Source organism: Triticum urartu, chromosome 3A (assembly GCF_056163025.1).
Source record: "Triticum urartu cultivar PI428250 chromosome 3A, HENAU_Tu73, whole genome shotgun sequence".
NCBI classification, from domain to species: domain Eukaryota; kingdom Viridiplantae; phylum Streptophyta; class Magnoliopsida; order Poales; family Poaceae; genus Triticum; species Triticum urartu.
The window spans coordinates 37,712,614-37,730,237 of record NC_141875.1 but is presented as its reverse complement, the minus strand read 5'-3'; positions in this window follow the sequence as shown (position 1 = coordinate 37,730,237).

Genomic DNA, 17,624 nt, shown 5'->3' with positions numbered 1-17,624 from the left:
AAAGCCCCGTAACTTTTTTTCTATTAGGTTTTTGAGGATTTTGAAAATGTTTAACGGGTTCCCCCAGTTAAATTTGGATGTAACTTTTCGAGTAGATGATTTTTCATATAAAAAACTTTTTCATCCGAGTTAGTATGCAAAAGTTATGCCCATTTTTACAAATTTCAGAGAGATTTTGCAAATAAAGTCAAAATTCACATTTGCAAATTTTCCCAACAACTAAACAACATATCACATGAGAAACTTATTTTCTTTTATTTTTTTGACATTTCCATTATTTTCTTTTATTTTTTTTAAAATTGAAAAGGCGATCCACCGGGGGGAGAGGGGGTAGAGTTTGAAAATGGGACCTTTAGTACCGGTTCGTGGCACGAACCGGGACTAAAGGTCTCAACCCCATTAGTCCCGGTTCGTGCCTCAAACCGGGACTAAAGGTCTCAATCCCAAGTTCTGAATTATTTTAACCACTAGTCTGTAATCACCACCCCTCATCACTTCTCAATTTATCCTCTAATCACCCCTCATCATTCCAAATCATCTAACTTCCCGAACGGTCACCCATCCCTCTCACTACTCCAGCCCGAGCACGCTTAACTTTCGGGTTCTATTCTCCTTCGTTTCCAAGTCTGCACTTGTTGTTTTCCTGACAATAGTAAGATGTCAATCCTATTAACCTTCAGGAATTTTGCTTGAGCATGAAGTGACACATTTCACTGTTTGAGTTTGAAACTATTGTTTTAAAAAAAAATATTTAGTAACACTAATATTTCTTGAATAATTAGTTTGACCATTGTTTCACCACAGTTTGACCACAGTTTGACCAGATTTGACCAAAATTGAAATAACTAAAATAATTATTTAGTAACACTAATATTCTCGAATAATTAGTTTGACCATTGTTTGACCACAGTTTGCCCACTGTTTGAATTTTTTCGATTTTTTCCACTTTAGATCTTAAAAGCCCCGTAACTTTTTTTTCTATTAGGTTTTTGAGGATTTTGAAAATGTTTAACGGGTTCCCCCCGTTAAATTTGGATGTAACTTTTCGAGTAGATGATTTTTCATATAAAAAACTTTTTCATCCGAGTTAGTATGCAAAAGTTATGCCCATTTTTACAAATTTCAGAGAGATTTTGCAAATAAAGTCAAAATTCACATTTGCAAATTTTCCCAACAACTAAACAACATATCACATGAGAAACTTATTTTCTTGACATTTCCATTATTTTCTTTTATTTTTTTTAAAACTGAAAAGGCGATCCAAGGGGGGGAGGGGGTAGAGTTTGAAAATGGGACCTTTAGTACCGGTTCGATGCACGAACCGGGACTAAAGGTCTCAACCCCATTAGTCCCGGTTCGTGCCTCAAACCGGGACTAAAGGTCTCAATCCCAAGTTCTGAATTATTTTAACCACTAGTCTGTAATCACCACCCCTCATCACTTCTCAATTTATCCTCTAATCACACCTCATCATTCCAAATCATCTAACTTCCCGAACGGTCACCCATCCCTCTCACTACTCCAGCCCGAGCACGCTTAACTTTCGGGTTCTATTCTCCTTCGTTTCCAAGTCTGCACTTGTTGTTTTCCTGACAATAGTAAGATGTCAATCCTATTAACCTTCAGGAATTTTGCTTGAGCATGAAGTGACACATTTCACTGTTTGAGTTTGAAACTATTGTTTCAAAAAACAATAATTATTTAGTAACACTAATATTTCTTGAATAATTAGTTTGACCATTGTTTCACCACAGTTTGACCAGATTTGACCAAAATTGAAATAACTAAAATAATTATTTAGTAACACTAATATTCTAGAATAATTAGTTTGACCATTGTTTGACCACAGTTTGCCCACTGTTTGAATTTTTTTCGATTTTTTCCACTCTAGATCTTAAAAGCCCCGTAACTTTTTTTCTATTAGGTTTTTGAGGATTTTGAAAATGTTTAACGGGTTTCCCCCGTTAAATTTGGATGTAACTTTTCGAGTAGATGATTTTTCATATAAAAAACTTTTTCATCCGAGTTAGTATGCAAAAGTTATGCCCATTTTTACAAATTTCAGAGAGATTTTGCAAATAAAGTCAAAATTCACATTTGTAAATTTTCCCAACAACTAGACCACATATCACACGAGAAACTTATTTTCTTTTATTTTTTTGACATGTCCATTATTTTCTTTTATTTTTTTTAAAACTGAAAAGGCGATCCACCAGGGGGGAGGGGGTAGAGTTTGAAAATGGGACCTTTAGTACCGGTTCGTTGCACGAACCGGGACTAAAGGTCTCAACCCCATTAGTCCCGGTTCGTGCCTCAAACCGGGACTAAAGGTCTCAATCCCAAGTTCTGAATTATTTTAACCACTAGTCTGTAATCACCACCCCTCATCACTTCTCAATTTATCCTCTAATCACCCCTCATCATTCCAAATCATCTAACTTCCCGAACGGTCACCCATCCCTCTCACTACTCCAGCCCGAGCACGATTAACTTTCGGGTTCTATTCTCCTTCGTTTCCAAGTCTGCACTTGTTGTTTTCCTGACAATAGTAAGATGTCAATCCTATTAACCTTCAGGAATTTTGCTTGAGCATGAAGTGACACATTTCACTGCTTGAGTTTGAAACTATTGTTTTAAAAAACAATAATTATTTAGTAACACTAATATTTCTTGAATAATTAGTTTGACCATTGTTTCACCACAGTTTGACCAGATTTGACCAAAATTGAAATAACTAAAATAATTATTTAGTAACACTAATATTCTAGAATAATTAGTTTGACCATTGTTTGACCACAGTTTGCCCACTGTTTGACTTTTTTTCGATTTTCTCCACTCTAGATCTTAAAAGCCCCGTAACTTTTTTCTATTAGGTTTTTGAGGATTTTGAAAATGTTTAACGGGTTCCCCCCGTTAAATTTGGATGTAACTTTTCGAGTAGATGATTTTTCATATAAAAAACTTTTTCATTCGAGTTAGTATGCAAAAGTTATGCCCATTTTTACAAATTTCAGAGAGATTTTGCAAATAAAGTCAAAATTCACATTTGCAAATTTTCCCAACAACTAGACCACATATCACATGAGAAACTTATTTTCTTTTATTTTTTTGACATTTCCATTATTTTCTTTTATTTTTTTTAAAACTGAAAAGGCGATCCACCGGGGGGGAGGGGGTAGAGTTTGAAAATGGGACCTTTAGTACCGGTTCGTGGCACGAACCGGGACTAAAGGTCTCAACCCCATTAGTCCCGGTTCGTGCCTCAAACCGGGACTAAAGGTCTCAATCCCAAGTTCTGAATTATTTTAACCACTAGCCTGTAATCACCACCCCTCATCACTTCTCAATTTATCCTCTAATCACCCCTCATAATTCCAAATCATCTAACTTCCCGAACGGTCACCCATCCCTCTCACTACTCCAGCCCGAGCACGCTTAACTTTCGGGTTCTATTCTCCTTCGTTTCCAAGTCTGCACTTGTTGTTTTCCTGACAATAGTAAGATGTCAATCCTATTAACCTTCAGGAATTTTGCTTGAGCATGAAGTGACACATTTCACTGTTTGAGTTTGAAACTATTGTTTTAAAAATCAATAATTATTTAGTAACACTAATATTTCTTGAATAATTAGTTTGACCATTGTTTCACCACAGTTTGACCACAGTTTGACCAGATTTGACCAAAATTGAAATAACTAAAATAATTATTTAGTAACACTAATATTCTAGAATAATTAGTTTGACCATTGTTTGACCACAGTTTGCCCACTGTTTGAATTTTTTTCGATTTTTTCCACTCTAGATCTTAAAAGCCCCGTAACTTTTTTCTATTAGGTTTTTGAGGATTTTGAAAATGTTTAACGGGTTCCCCCCGTAAAATTTGGATGTAACTTTTCGAGTAGATGATTTTTCATATAAGAAACTTTTTCATTCGAGTTAGTATGCAAAAGTTATGCCCATTTTTACAAATTTCAGAGAGATTTTGCAAATAAAGTCAAAATTCACATTTGCAAATTTTCCCAACAACTAGACCACATATCACATGAGAAACTTATTTTCTTTTATTTTTTTGACATTTCCATTATTTTCTTTTATTTTTTTTAAAACTGAAAAGGCGATCCACCAGGGGGGGAGGGGGTAGAGTTTGAAAATGGGACCTTTAGTACCGGTTCGTGGCACGAACCGGGACTAAAGGTCTCAACCCCATTAGTCCCGGTTCGTGCCTCAAACCGAGACTAAAGGTCTCAATCCCAAGTTCTGAATTATTTTAACCACTAGTCTGTAATCACCACCCCTCATCACTTCTCAATGTATCCTCTAATCACCCCTCATCATTCCAAATCATCTAACTTCCCGAACGGTCACCCATCCCTCTAACTACTCCAGCTCGAGCACGCTTAACTTTCGGGTTCTATTCTCCTTCGTTTCCAAGTCTACACTTGTTGTTTTCCTGACAATAGTAAGATGTCAATCCTATTAACCTTCAGGAATTTTGCTTGAGCATGAAGTGACACATTTCACTGTTTGAGTTTGAAACTATTGTTTTAAAAAAAAATTATTTAGTAACACTAATATTTCTTGAATAATTAGTTTGACCATTGTTTCACCACAGTTTGACCACAGTTTGACCAGATTTGACCAAAATTGAAATAACTAAAATAATTATTTAGTAACACTAATATTCTAGAATAATTAGTTTGACCATTGTTTGACCACAGTTTGCCCACTGTTTGAATTTTTTTCGATTTTTTCCACTCTAGATCTTAAAAGCCCCGTAAATTTTTTTTCTATTAGGTTTTTGAGGATTTTGAAAATGTTTAACGGGTTCCCCCGGTTAAATTTGGATGTAACTTTTCGAGTAGATGATTTTTCATATAAAAAACTTTTTCATCCGAGTTAGTATGCAAAAGTTATGCCCATTTTTACAAATTTCAGAGAGATTTTGCAAATAAAGTCAAAATTCACATTTGCAAATTTTCCCAACAACTAAACAACATATCACATGAGAAACTTATTTTCTTTTATTTTTTTGACATTTCCATTATTTTCTTTTATTTTTTTTAAAACTGAAAAAGGCGATCCACCGGGGGGAGAGGGGGTAGAGTTTGAAAATGGGACCTTTAGTACCGGTTCGTGGCACGAACCGGGACTAAAGGTCTCAACCCCATTAGTCCCAGTCCGTGCCTCAAACCGGGACTAAAGGTCTCAATCCCAAGTTCTGAATTAATTTAACCACTAGTCTGTAATCACCACCCCTCATCACTTCTCAATTTATCCTCTAATCACCCCTCATCATTCCAAATCATCTAACTTCCCGAACGGTCACCCATCCCTCTCACTACTCCAGCCCGAGCACGCTTAACTTTCGGGTTCTATTCTCCTTCGTTTCCAAGTCTGCACTTGTTGTTTCCTGACAATAGTAAGATGTTACTCCTATTAACCTTCAGGAATTTTGCTTGAGCAAGAAGTGACACATTTCACTGTTTGAGTTTGAAACTATTGTTTTAAAAAACAATAATTATTTAGTAACACTAATATTTCTTGAATAATTAGTTTGACCATTGTTTCACCATAGTTTGACCAGATTTGACCAAAATTGAAATAACTAAAATAATTATTTAGTAACACTAATATTCTAGAATAATTAGTTTGACCATTGTTTGACCACAGTTTGCCCACTGTTTGAATTTTTTTCGATTTTCTCCACTCTAGATCTTAAAAGCCCCGTAACTTTTTTTCTATTAGGTTTTTGAGGATTTTGAAAATGTTTAATGGGTTCCCCCCGTTAAATTTGGATGTAACTTTTCGAGTAGATGATTTTTCATATAAAAAACTTTTTCATCCGAGTTAGTATGCAAAAGTTATGCCCATTTTTACAAATTTCAGAGAGATTTTGCAAATAAAGTCAAAATTCACATTTGCAAATTTTCCCAACAACTAAACAACATATCACATGAGAAACTTATTTTCTTTTATTTTTTTGACATTTCCATTATTTTCTTTTATTTTTTTTAAAACTAAAAAGGCGATCCGCCGGGGGGAGAGGGGGTAGAGTTTGAAAATGGGACCTTTAGTACCGGTTCGTGGCACGAACCGGGACTAAAGGTCTCAACCCCATTAGTCCCCGTTCGTGCCTCAAACCGGGACTAAAGGTCTCAATCCCAAGTTCTGAATTATTTTAACCACTAGTCTGTAATCACCACCCCTCATCACTTCTCAATTTATCCTCTAATCACCCCTCATCATTCCAAATCATCTAACTTCCCGAACGGTCACCCATCCCTCTCACTACTCCAGCCCGAGCACGCTTAATTTTCGGGTTCTATTCTCCTTCGTTTCCAAGTCTGCACTTGTTGTTTTCGTGACAATAGTAAGATGTCAATCCTATTAACCTTCAGGAATTTTGCTTGAGCAAGAAGTGACACATTTCACTGTTTGAGTTTGAAACTATTGTTTTAAAAAACAATAATTATTTAGTAACACTAATATTTCTTGAATAATTAGTTTGGCCATTGTTTCACCACAGTTTGACCACAGTTTGACCAGATTTGACCAAAATTGAAATAACTAAAATAATTATTTAGTAACACTAATATTCTAGAATAATTAGTTTGACCATTGTTTGACCACTGTTTGCCCACTGTTTGAATTTTTTTCGATTTTTTCAACTCTAGATCTTAAAAGCCCCGTAACTTTTTTTCTATTAGGTTTTTGAGGATTTTGAAAATGTTTAACGGGTTCCCCCCCGTTAAATTTGGATGTAACTTTTCGAGTAGATGATTTTTCATATAAAAAACTTTTTCATCCGAGTTAGTATGCAAAAGTTATGCCCATTTTTACAAATTTCAGAGAGATTTTGCAAATAAAATCAAAATTCACATTTGCAAATTTTCCCAACAACTAGACCACATATCACATGAGAAACTTATTTTCTTTTATTCTTTTGACATTTCCATTATTTTCTTTTATTTTTTTTAAAACTGAAAAGGCGATCCACCGGGGGGGTGGGAAGGGGTAGAGTTTGAAAATGGGACCTTTATTACCGGTTCGTGGCACGAACCGGGACTAAAGGTCTCAACCCCATTAGTCCCGGTTCGTGCCTCAAACCGGGACTAAAGGTCTCAATCCCAAGTTCTGAATTATTTTAACCACTAGTCTGTAATCACCACCCCTCATCACTTCTTAATTTATCCTCTAATCACCCCTCATCATTCCAAATCATCTAATTTCCCGAACAGTCACCCATCCCTCTCACTACTCCAGCCCGAGCACGCTTAACTTTCGGGTTCTATTCTCCTTCGTTTCCAAGTCTGCACTTGTTGTTTTCCTGACAATAGTAAGATGTCAATCCTATTAACCTTCAGGAATTTTGCTTCAGCATGAAGTGACACATTTCACTGTTTGAGTTTGAAACTATTGTTTTAAAAAACAATAATTATTTAGTAACACTAATATTTCTTGAATAATTAGTTTGACCATTGTTTCACCACAGTTTGACCACAGTTTGACCAGATTTGACCAAAATTGACATAACTAAAATAATTATTTAGTAACACTAATATTCTAGAATAATTAGTTTGACCATTATTTGACCACAGTTTGCCCGCTGTTTGAATTTTTTTCGATTTTTTCCACTCTAGATCTTAAAAGCCCCGTAACTTTTTTTCTATTAGGTTTTTGAGGATTTTGAAAATGTTTAACGGGTTCCCCGGTTAAATTTGGATGTAACTTTTCGAGTAGATGATTTTTCATATAAAAAACTTTTCATCCGAGTTAGTATGCAAAAGTTATGCCCATTTTTACAAATTTCAGAGAAATTTTGCAAATAAAGTCAAAATTCACATTTGCAAATTTTCCCAACAACTAAACAACATATCACATGAGAAACTTATTTTCTTTTATTTTTTTGACATTTCCATTATTTTCTTTTATTTTTTTTTAAATTGAAAAGGCGATCCACCGGGGGGAGAGGGGGTAGAGTTTGAAAATGGGACCTTTAGTACCGGTTCGTGGCACGAACCGGGACTAAAGGTCTCAACCCCATTAGTCCCGGTTCGTGCCTCAAACCGGGACTAAAGGTCTCAATCCCAAGTTCTGAATTATTTTAACCACTAATCTGTAATCACCACCCCTCATCACTTCTCAATTTATCCTCTAATCACCCCTCATCATTCCAAATCATCTAACTTCCCGAACGGTCACCCATCCCTCTCACTACTCCATCCCGAGCACGCTTAACTTTCGGGTTCTATTCTCCTTCGTTTACAAGTCTGCACTTGTTGTTTTCCTGACAATAGTAAGATGTCAATCCTATTAACCTTCAGGAATTTTGCTTGAGCATGAAGTGACACATTTCACTGTTTGAGTTTGAAACTATTGTTTTAAAAAAAATTATTTAGTAACACTAATATTTCTTGAATAATTAGTTTGACCATTGTTTCACCACAGTTTGACCACAGTTTGACCAGATTTGACCAAAATTGAAATAACTAAAATAATTATTTAGTAACACTAATATTCTCGAATAATTAGTTTGACCATTGTTTGACCACAGTTTGCCCACTGTTTGAATTTTTTTTGATTTTTCCACTCTAGATCTTAAAAGCCCCGTAACTTTTTTTTCTATTAGGTTTTTGAGGATTTTGAAAATGTTTAACGGGTTCCCCCCGTTAAATTTGGATGTAACTTTTCGAGTAGATGATTTTTCATATAAAAAACTTTTTCATCCGAGTTAGTATGCAAAAGTTATGCCCATTTTTACAAATTTCAGAGAGATTTTGCAAATAAAGTCAAAATTCACATTTGCAAATTTTCCCAACAACTAGACCACATATCACATGAGAAACTTATTTTCTTTTATTTTTTTGACATTTCCATTATTTTCTTTTATTTTTTTTAAAACTGAAAAGGCGATCCACCGGGGGGGAGGGGGTAGAGTTTGAAAATGGGACCTTTAGTACCGGTTCGTTGCACGAACCGGGACTAAAGGTCTCAACCCCATTAGTCCCGGTTCGTGCCTCAAACCGGGACTAAAGGTCTCAATCCCAAGTTCTGAATTATTTTAACCACTAGTCTGTAATCACCACCCCTCATCACTTCTCAATTTATCCTCTAATCACCCCTCATCATTCCAAATCATCTAACTTCCCGAACGGTCACCCATCCCTCTCACTACTCCAGCCCGAGCACGCTTAACTTTCGGGTTCTATTCTCCTTCGTTTCCAAGTCTGCACTTGTTGTTTTCCTGACAATAGTAAGATGTCAATCCTATTAACCTTCAGGAATTTTGCTTGAGCATGAAGTGACACATTTCACTGTTTGAGTTTGAAACTATTGTTTTAAAAAACAATAATTATTTAGTAACACTAATATTTCTTGAATAATTAGTTTGACCATTGTTTCACCACAGTTTGACCAGATTTGACCAAAATTGAAATAACTAAAATAATTATTTAGTAACACTAATATTCTAGAATAATTAGTTTGACCATTGTTTGACCACAGTTTGCCCACTGTTTGAATTTTTTTCGATTTTCTCCACTCTAGATCTTAAAAGCCCCGTAACTTTTTTTCTATTAGGTTTTTGAGGATTTTGAAAATGTTTAACGGGTTCATCCCGTTAAATTTGGATGTAACTTTTCGAGTAGATGATTTTTCATATAAAAAACTTTTTCATCCGAGTTAGTATGCAAAAGTTATGCCCATTTTTACAAATTTCAGAGAGATTTTGCAAATAAAGTCAAAATTCACATTTGCAAATTTTCCCAACAACTAGACCACATATCACATGAGAAACTTATTTTCTTTTATTTTTTTGACATTTCCATTATTTTCTTTTATTTTTTTTAAAACTGAAAAGGCGATCCACCGGGGGGGAGGGGGTAGAGTTTGAAAATGGGACCTTTAGTACCGGTTCGTGGCACGAACCGGGACTAAAGGTCTCAACCCCAAGTTCTGAATTATTTTAACCACTAGTCTGTAATCACCACCCCTCATCACTTCTCAATTTATCCTCTAATCACCCCTCATCATTCCAAATCATCTAACTTCCCGAACGGTCACCCATCCCTCTCACTACTCCAGCCCGAGCACGCTTAACTTTCGGGTTCTATTCTCCTTCGTTTCCAAGTCTGCACTTGTTGTTTTCCTGACAATAGTAAGATGTCAATCCTATTAACCTTCAGGAATTTTGCTTGAGCATGAAGTGACACATTTCACTGTTTGAGTTTGAAACTATTGTTTTAAAAAAAATTATTTAGTAACACTAATATTTCTTGAATAATTAGTTTGACCATTGTTTCACCACAGTTTGACCAGATTTGACCAAAATTGAAATAACTAAAATAATTATTTAGTAACACTAATATTCTTGAATAATTAGTTTGACCATTATTTGACCACAGTTTGCCCACTGTTTGAATTTTTTTCGATTTTTTCCACTCTAGATCTTAAAAGCCCCGTAACTTTTTTCTATTAGGTTTTTGAGGATTTTGAAAATGTTTAACAGGTTCCCCCCGTAAAATTTGGATGTAACTTTTCGAGTAGATGATTTTTCATATAAAAAACTTTTTCATCCGAGTTAGTATGCAAAAGTTATGCCCATTTTTACAAATTTCAGAGAGATTTTGCAAATAAAGTCAAAATTCACATTTGCAAATTTTCCCAACAACTAGACCACGTATCACATGAGAAACTTATTTTCTTTTATTTTTTTGACATTTCCATTATTTTCTTTTATTTTTTTTAAAACTGAAAAGGCGATCCAAAGGGGGGGTAGAGTTTGAAAATGGGACCTTTAGTACCGGTTCGTGCCTCAAACCGGGACTAAAGGTCTCAATCCCAAGTTCTGAATTATTTTAACCACTAGTCTGTAATCACCACCCCTCATCACTTCTCAATTTATCTTCTAATCTCCCCTCATCATTCCAAATCATCTAACTTCCCGAACGGTCACCCATCCCTCTCACTACTCCAGCCCGAGCACGCTTAACTTTCGGGTTCTATTCTCCTTCGTTTCCAAGTCTGCACTTGTTGTTTTCCTGACAATAGTAAGATGTCAATCCTATTAACCTTCAGGAATTTTGCTTGAGCATGAAGTGACACATTTCACTGTTTGAGTTTGAAACTATTGTTTTAAAAAACAATAATTATTTAGTAACACTAATATTTCTTGAATAATTAGTTTGACCATTGTTTGACCACAGTTTGACCAGATTTGACCAAAATTGAAATAAATAAAATAATTATTTAGTAACACTAATATTCTAGAATAATTAGTTTGACCATTGTTTGACAATAGTTTGCCCACTGTTTGACTTTTTTTCGATTTTTTCCACTCTAGATCTTAAAAGCCCCGTAACTTTTTTTCTATTAGGTTTTTGAGGATTTTGAAAATGTTTAACGGGTTCCTCCCGTTAAATTTGGATGTAACTTTTCGAGTAGATGATTTTTCATATAAAAAACGTTTTCATCCGAGTTAGTATGCAAAAGTTATGCCCATTTTTACAAATTTCAGAGAGATTTTGCAAATAAAGTCAAAATTCACATTCGCAAATTTTCCCAACAACTAGACCACATATCACATGAGAAACTTATTTTCTTTTATGACCTTCAGTCCCGGTTCGTGCCACGAACCGGTACTAAAGGTCTCAATCCCAAGTTCTGAATTATTTTAACCACTAGTCTGTAATCACCACCCCTCATCACTTCTCAATTTATCCTCTAATCACCCCTCATCATTTCAAATCATCTAACTTCCCGAACGGTCACCCATCCCTCTCACTACTCCAGCCCGAGCACGCTTAACTTTCGGGTTCTATTCTCCTTCGTTTCCAAGTCTGCACTTGTTGTTTTCCTGACAATAGTAAGATGTCAATCCTATTAACCTTCAGGAATTTTGCTTGAGCATGAAGTGACACATTTCACTGTTTGAGTTTGAAACTATTGTTTTAAAAAACAATAATTATTTAGTAACACTAATATTTCTTGAATAATTAGTTTGACCATTGTTTCACCACAGTTTGACCAGATTTGACCAAAATTGAAATAACTAAAATAATTATTTAGTAACACTAATATTCTAGAATAATTAGTTTGACCATTGTTTGACCACAGTTTGCCCACTGTTTGAATTTTTTTCGATTTTTTCCACTCTAGATCTTAAAAGCCCTGTAACTTTTTTTCTATTAGGTTTTTGAGGATTTTGAAAATGTTTAACGGGTAACCCCGTTAAATTTGGATGTAACTTTTCGAGTAGATGATTTTTCATATAAAAAACATTTTCATCCGAGTTAGTATGCAAAAGTTATGCCCATTGTTACAAATTTCAGAGAGATTTTGCAAATAAAGTCAAAATTCACATTTGCAAATTTTCCCAACAACTAGACCACATATCACATGAGAAACTTATTTTCTTTTATGACCTTCAGTCCCGGTTCATGCCACGAACCGGTACTAAAGGTCTCAATCCCAAGTTCTGAATTATTTTAACCACTAGTCTGTAATCACGACCCCTCATCACTTCTCAATTTATCCTCTAGTCACCCCTCATCATTCCAAATCATCTAACTTCCCGAACGGTCACCCATCCCTCTCACTACTCCAGCCCGAGCACGCTTAACTTTCGGGTTCTATTCTCCTTCGTTTCCAAGTCTGCACTTGTTGTTTTCCTGACAATAGTAAGATGTCAATCCTATTAACCTTCAGGAATTTTGCTTGAGCATGAAGTGACACATTTCACTGTTTGAGTTTGAAACTATTGTTTTAAAAAACAATAATTATTTAGTAACACTAATATTTCTTGAATAATTAGTTTGACCATTGTTTCACCACAGTTTGACCAGATTTGACCAAAATTGAAATAACTAAAATAATTATTTAGTAACACTAATATTCTAGAATAATTAGTTTGACCATTGTTTGACCACAGTTTGCCCACTGTTTGAATTTTTTTCGATTTTTTCCACTCTAGATCTTAAAAGCCCCGTAACTTTTTTTCTATTAGGTTTTTAAGGATTTTGAAAATGTTTAACGGGTTTGCCCCGTTAAATTTGGATGTAACTTTTCGAGTAGATGATTTTTCATATAAAAAACTTTTTCATCCGAGTTAGTATGCAAAAGTTATGCCCATTTTTACAAATTTCAGAGAGATTTTCCAAATAAAGTCAAAATTCACATTTGCAAATTTTCCCAACAACTAGACCACATATCACATGAGAAACTTATTTTCTTTTCTTTTTTTGACATTTCCATTATTTTCTTTTATTTTTTATAAAACTAAAAAGGCGATCCACCGGGGCGGAGGGGGTAGAGTTTGAAAATGGGACCTTTAGTACCGGTTCGTGGCACGAACCGGGACAAAAGGTCTCAACCCCATTAGTCCCGGTTCGTGCCTCAAACCGGGACTAAAGGTCTCAATCCCAAGTTTTGAATTATTTTAACCACTAGTCTGTAATCACCACCCCTCATCACTTCTCAATTTATCCTCTAATCACCCCTCATCATTCCAAACCATCTAACTTCCCGAACGGTCACCCATCCCTCTCACTACTCCAGCCCGAGCACGCTTAACTTTTGGGTTCTATTCTCCTTCGTTTCCAAGTCTGCACTTGCTGTTTTCCTGACAATAGTAAGATGTCAATCCTATTAACCTTCAGGAATTTTGCTTGAGCATGAAGTGACACATTTTACTGTTTGAGTTTGAAACTATTGTTTTAAAAAACAATAACTATTTAGTAACACTAATATTTCTTGAATAATTAGTTTGACCATTGTTGCGCCACAGTTTGACCACAGTTTGACCAGATTTGACCAAAATTGAAATAACTAAAATAATTATTTAGTAACACTAATATTCTAGAATAATTAGTTTGGCCATTGTTTGACCACAGTTTGCCCACTGTTTGAATTTTTTTCGATTTTTTCCACTCTAGATCTTAAAAGCCCCGTAACTTTTTTTCTATTAGGTTTTTGAGGATTTTGAAAATGTTTAACGGGTATCCCCCGTTAAATTTGGATGTAACTTTTCGAGTAGATGATTTTTCATATAAAAAACTTTTTCATCCGAGTTAGTATGCAAAAGTTATGCCCATTTTTACAAATTTCAGAGAGATTTTGCAAATAAAGTCAAAATTCACATTTGCAAATTTTCCCAACAACTAGACCACATATCACATGAGAAACTTATTTTCTTTTATGACCTTTAGTCCCGGTTCGTGCCACGAACCGGTACTAAAGGTCTAAATCCCAAGTTCTGAATTATTTTAACCACTAGTCTGTAATCACCACCCCTCATCACTTCTCAATTTATCCTCTAATCACCCCTCATCATTCCAAATCATCTAACTTCCCGAACGGTCACCCATCCCTCTCACTACTCCAGCCCGAGCACACTTAACTTTCGGGTTCTATTCTCCTTCGTTTCCAAGTCTGCACTTGTTGTTTTCCTGACAATAGTAAGATGTCAATCCTATTAACCTTCATGAATTTTGCTTAAGCATGAAGTGACACATTGCACTATTTGAGTTTGAAACTATTGTTTTAAAAAAATATTATTTAGTAACACTAATATTTCTTGAATAATTAGTTTGACCATTGTTTCACCACAGTTTGACCAGATTTGACAAAAATTGAAATAACTAAAATAATTATTTAGTAACACTAATATTCTAGAATAATTAGTTTGACCATTGTTTGACCACAGTTTGCCCACTGTTTGAATTTTTTTCGATTTTTTCCACTCTAGATCTTAAAAGCCCCGTAACTTTTTTTCTATTAGGTTTTTGAGGAGTTTGAAAATGTTTAACGGGTTCCCCCCGTTAAATTTGGATGTAACTTTTCGAGTAGATAATTTTTCATATAAAAAACTTTTTCATCCGAGTTAGTATGCAAAAGTTATGCCCATTTTTACAAATTTCAGAGAGATTTTGCAAATAAAGTCAAAATTCACATTTGCAAATTTTCCCAACAACTAGACCACATATCACATGAGAAACTTATTTTCTTTTATGACCTTTAGTCCCGGTTCGTGCCACGAACCGGTACTAAAGGTCTCAATCCCAATTTCTGAATTATTTTAACCACTAGTCTGTAATCACCACCCCTCATCACTTCTCAATTCATCCTCTAATCACCCCTCATCATTCCAAATCATCTAACTTCCCGAACGGTCACCCATCCCTCTCACTACTCCAGCCCGAGCACGCTTAACTTTCGGGTTCTATTCTCCTTCGTTTCCAAGTCTGCACTTGTTGTTTTCCTGACAATAGTAAGATGTCAATCCTATTAACCTTCAGGAATTTTGCTTGAGCGTGAAGTGACACATTTGATTGTTTGAGTTTGAAACTATTGTTTTAAAAAACAATAATTATTTAGTAACACTAATATTTCTTGAATAATTAGTTTGACCATTGTTTCACCACAGTTTGACCACAGTTTGACCAGATTTGACCAAAATTGAAATAACTAAAATAATTATTTAGTAACACTAATATTCTAGAATAATTGGTTTGACCATTGTTTGACCACAGTTTGCCCACTGTTTGAATTTTTTTTGATTTTTTCCACTCTAGATCATAAAAGCCCCGTAACTTTTTTCTATTACGTTTTTGAGGATTTTGAAAATGTTTAACGGGTTCCCCCCGTTAAATTTGGATGTAACTTTTCGAGTAGATGATTTTTCATATAAAAAACTTTTTCATCCGAGTTAGTATGCAAAAGTTATGCCCATTTTTACAAATTTCAGAGAGATTTTGCAAATAAAGTCAAAATTCACATTTGCAAATTTTCCCAACAAATAGACCACATATCACATGAGGAACTTATTTTCTTTTATGACCTTTAGTCCCGGTTCGTGCGACGAACCGGTACTAAAGGTCTCAATCCCAAGTTCTGAATTATTTTAACCACTAGTCTGTAATCACCACCCCTCATCACTTCTCAATTTATCCTCTAATCACCCCTCATCATTCCAAATCATCTAACTTCCCAAACGGTCACCCATCCCTCTCACTACTCCAGCCCGAGCACGCTTAACTTTCGGGTTCTATTCTCCTTCGTTTCCAAGTCTGCACTTGTTGTTTTCCTGACAATAGTAAGATGTCAATCCTATTAACCTTCAGGAATTTTGCTTGAGCGTGAAGTGACACATTTCATTGTTTGAGTTTGAAACTATTGTTTTAAAAAACAATAATTATTTAGTAACACTAATATTTCTTGAATAATTAGTTTGACCATTGTTTCACCACAGTTTGACCATAGTTTGACCAGATTTGACCAAAATTGAAATAACTAAAATAATTATTTAGTAACACTAATATTCTAGAATAATTAGTTTGACCATTGTTTGACCACAGTTTGCCCACTGTTTGAATTTTTTTCGATTTTTCCACTCTAGATCTTAAAAGCCCCGTAACTTTTTTTCTATTAGGTTTTTGAGGATTTTGCAAATGTTTAACGGGTTCCCCTCGTTAAATTTGGATGTAGCTTTTCGAGTAGATGATTTTTCATATAAAAAACTTTTTCATCCGAGTTAGTATGCAAAAGTTATGCCCATTATTACAAATTTCAGAGAGATTTTGCAAATAAAGTCAAAATTCACATTTGCAAATTTTCCCAACAACTAGACCACATATCACATGAGAAACTTATTTTCTTTTATGACCTTTAGTCCCGGTTCGTGCCACGAACCGGTACTAAAGGTCTCAATCCCAAGTTCTGAATTATTTTAACCACTAGTCTGTAATCACCACCCCTCATCACTTCTCAATTTATCCTCTAATCACCCATCATCATTCCAAATCATCTAACTTCCCGAACGGTCACCCATCCCTCTCACTACTCCAGCCCGAGCACGCTTAACTTTCGACTTCTATTCTCCTTCGTTTCCAAGTCTGCACTTGTTGTTTTCCTGACAATAGTAAGATGTCAATCCTATTAACCTTCAGGAATTTTGCTTGAGCGTGAAGTGACACATTTCACTGTTTGAGTTTGAAACTATTGTTTTAAAAAACAATAATTATTTAGTAACACTAATATTTCTTGAATAATTAGTTTGACCATTGTTTCACCACAGTTTGACCATAGTTTGACCAGATTTGACCAAAATTGAAATAACTAAAATAATTACTTAGTAACACTAATATTCTAGAATAATTAGTTTGACTATTGTTTGACCACAGTTTGCCCACTATTTGAATTTTTTCGATATTTTCCACTCTAGATCTTAAAAGCCCCGTAACTTTTTTTCTATTAGGTTTTTGAGGATTTTGAAAATGTTTAACGGGTTCCCCCCGTTAAATTTGGGTGTAACTTTTCGAGTAGATGATTTTTCATATAAAAAACTTTTTCATCCGAGTTAGTATGCAGAAGTTATGCCCATTTTTACAAATTTCAGAGAGATTTTGCAAATAAAGTCAAAATTCACATTTGCAAATTTTCCCAACAACTAGACCACATATCACATGAGAAACTTATTTTCTTTTATGACCTTTAGTCCCGGTTCGTGCCACGAACCGGTACTAAAGGTCTCAATCCCAAGTTCTGAATTATTTTTACCACTAGTCTGTAATCACCACCCCTCATCACTTCTCAATTTATCCTCTAATCACCCATCATCATTCCAAATCA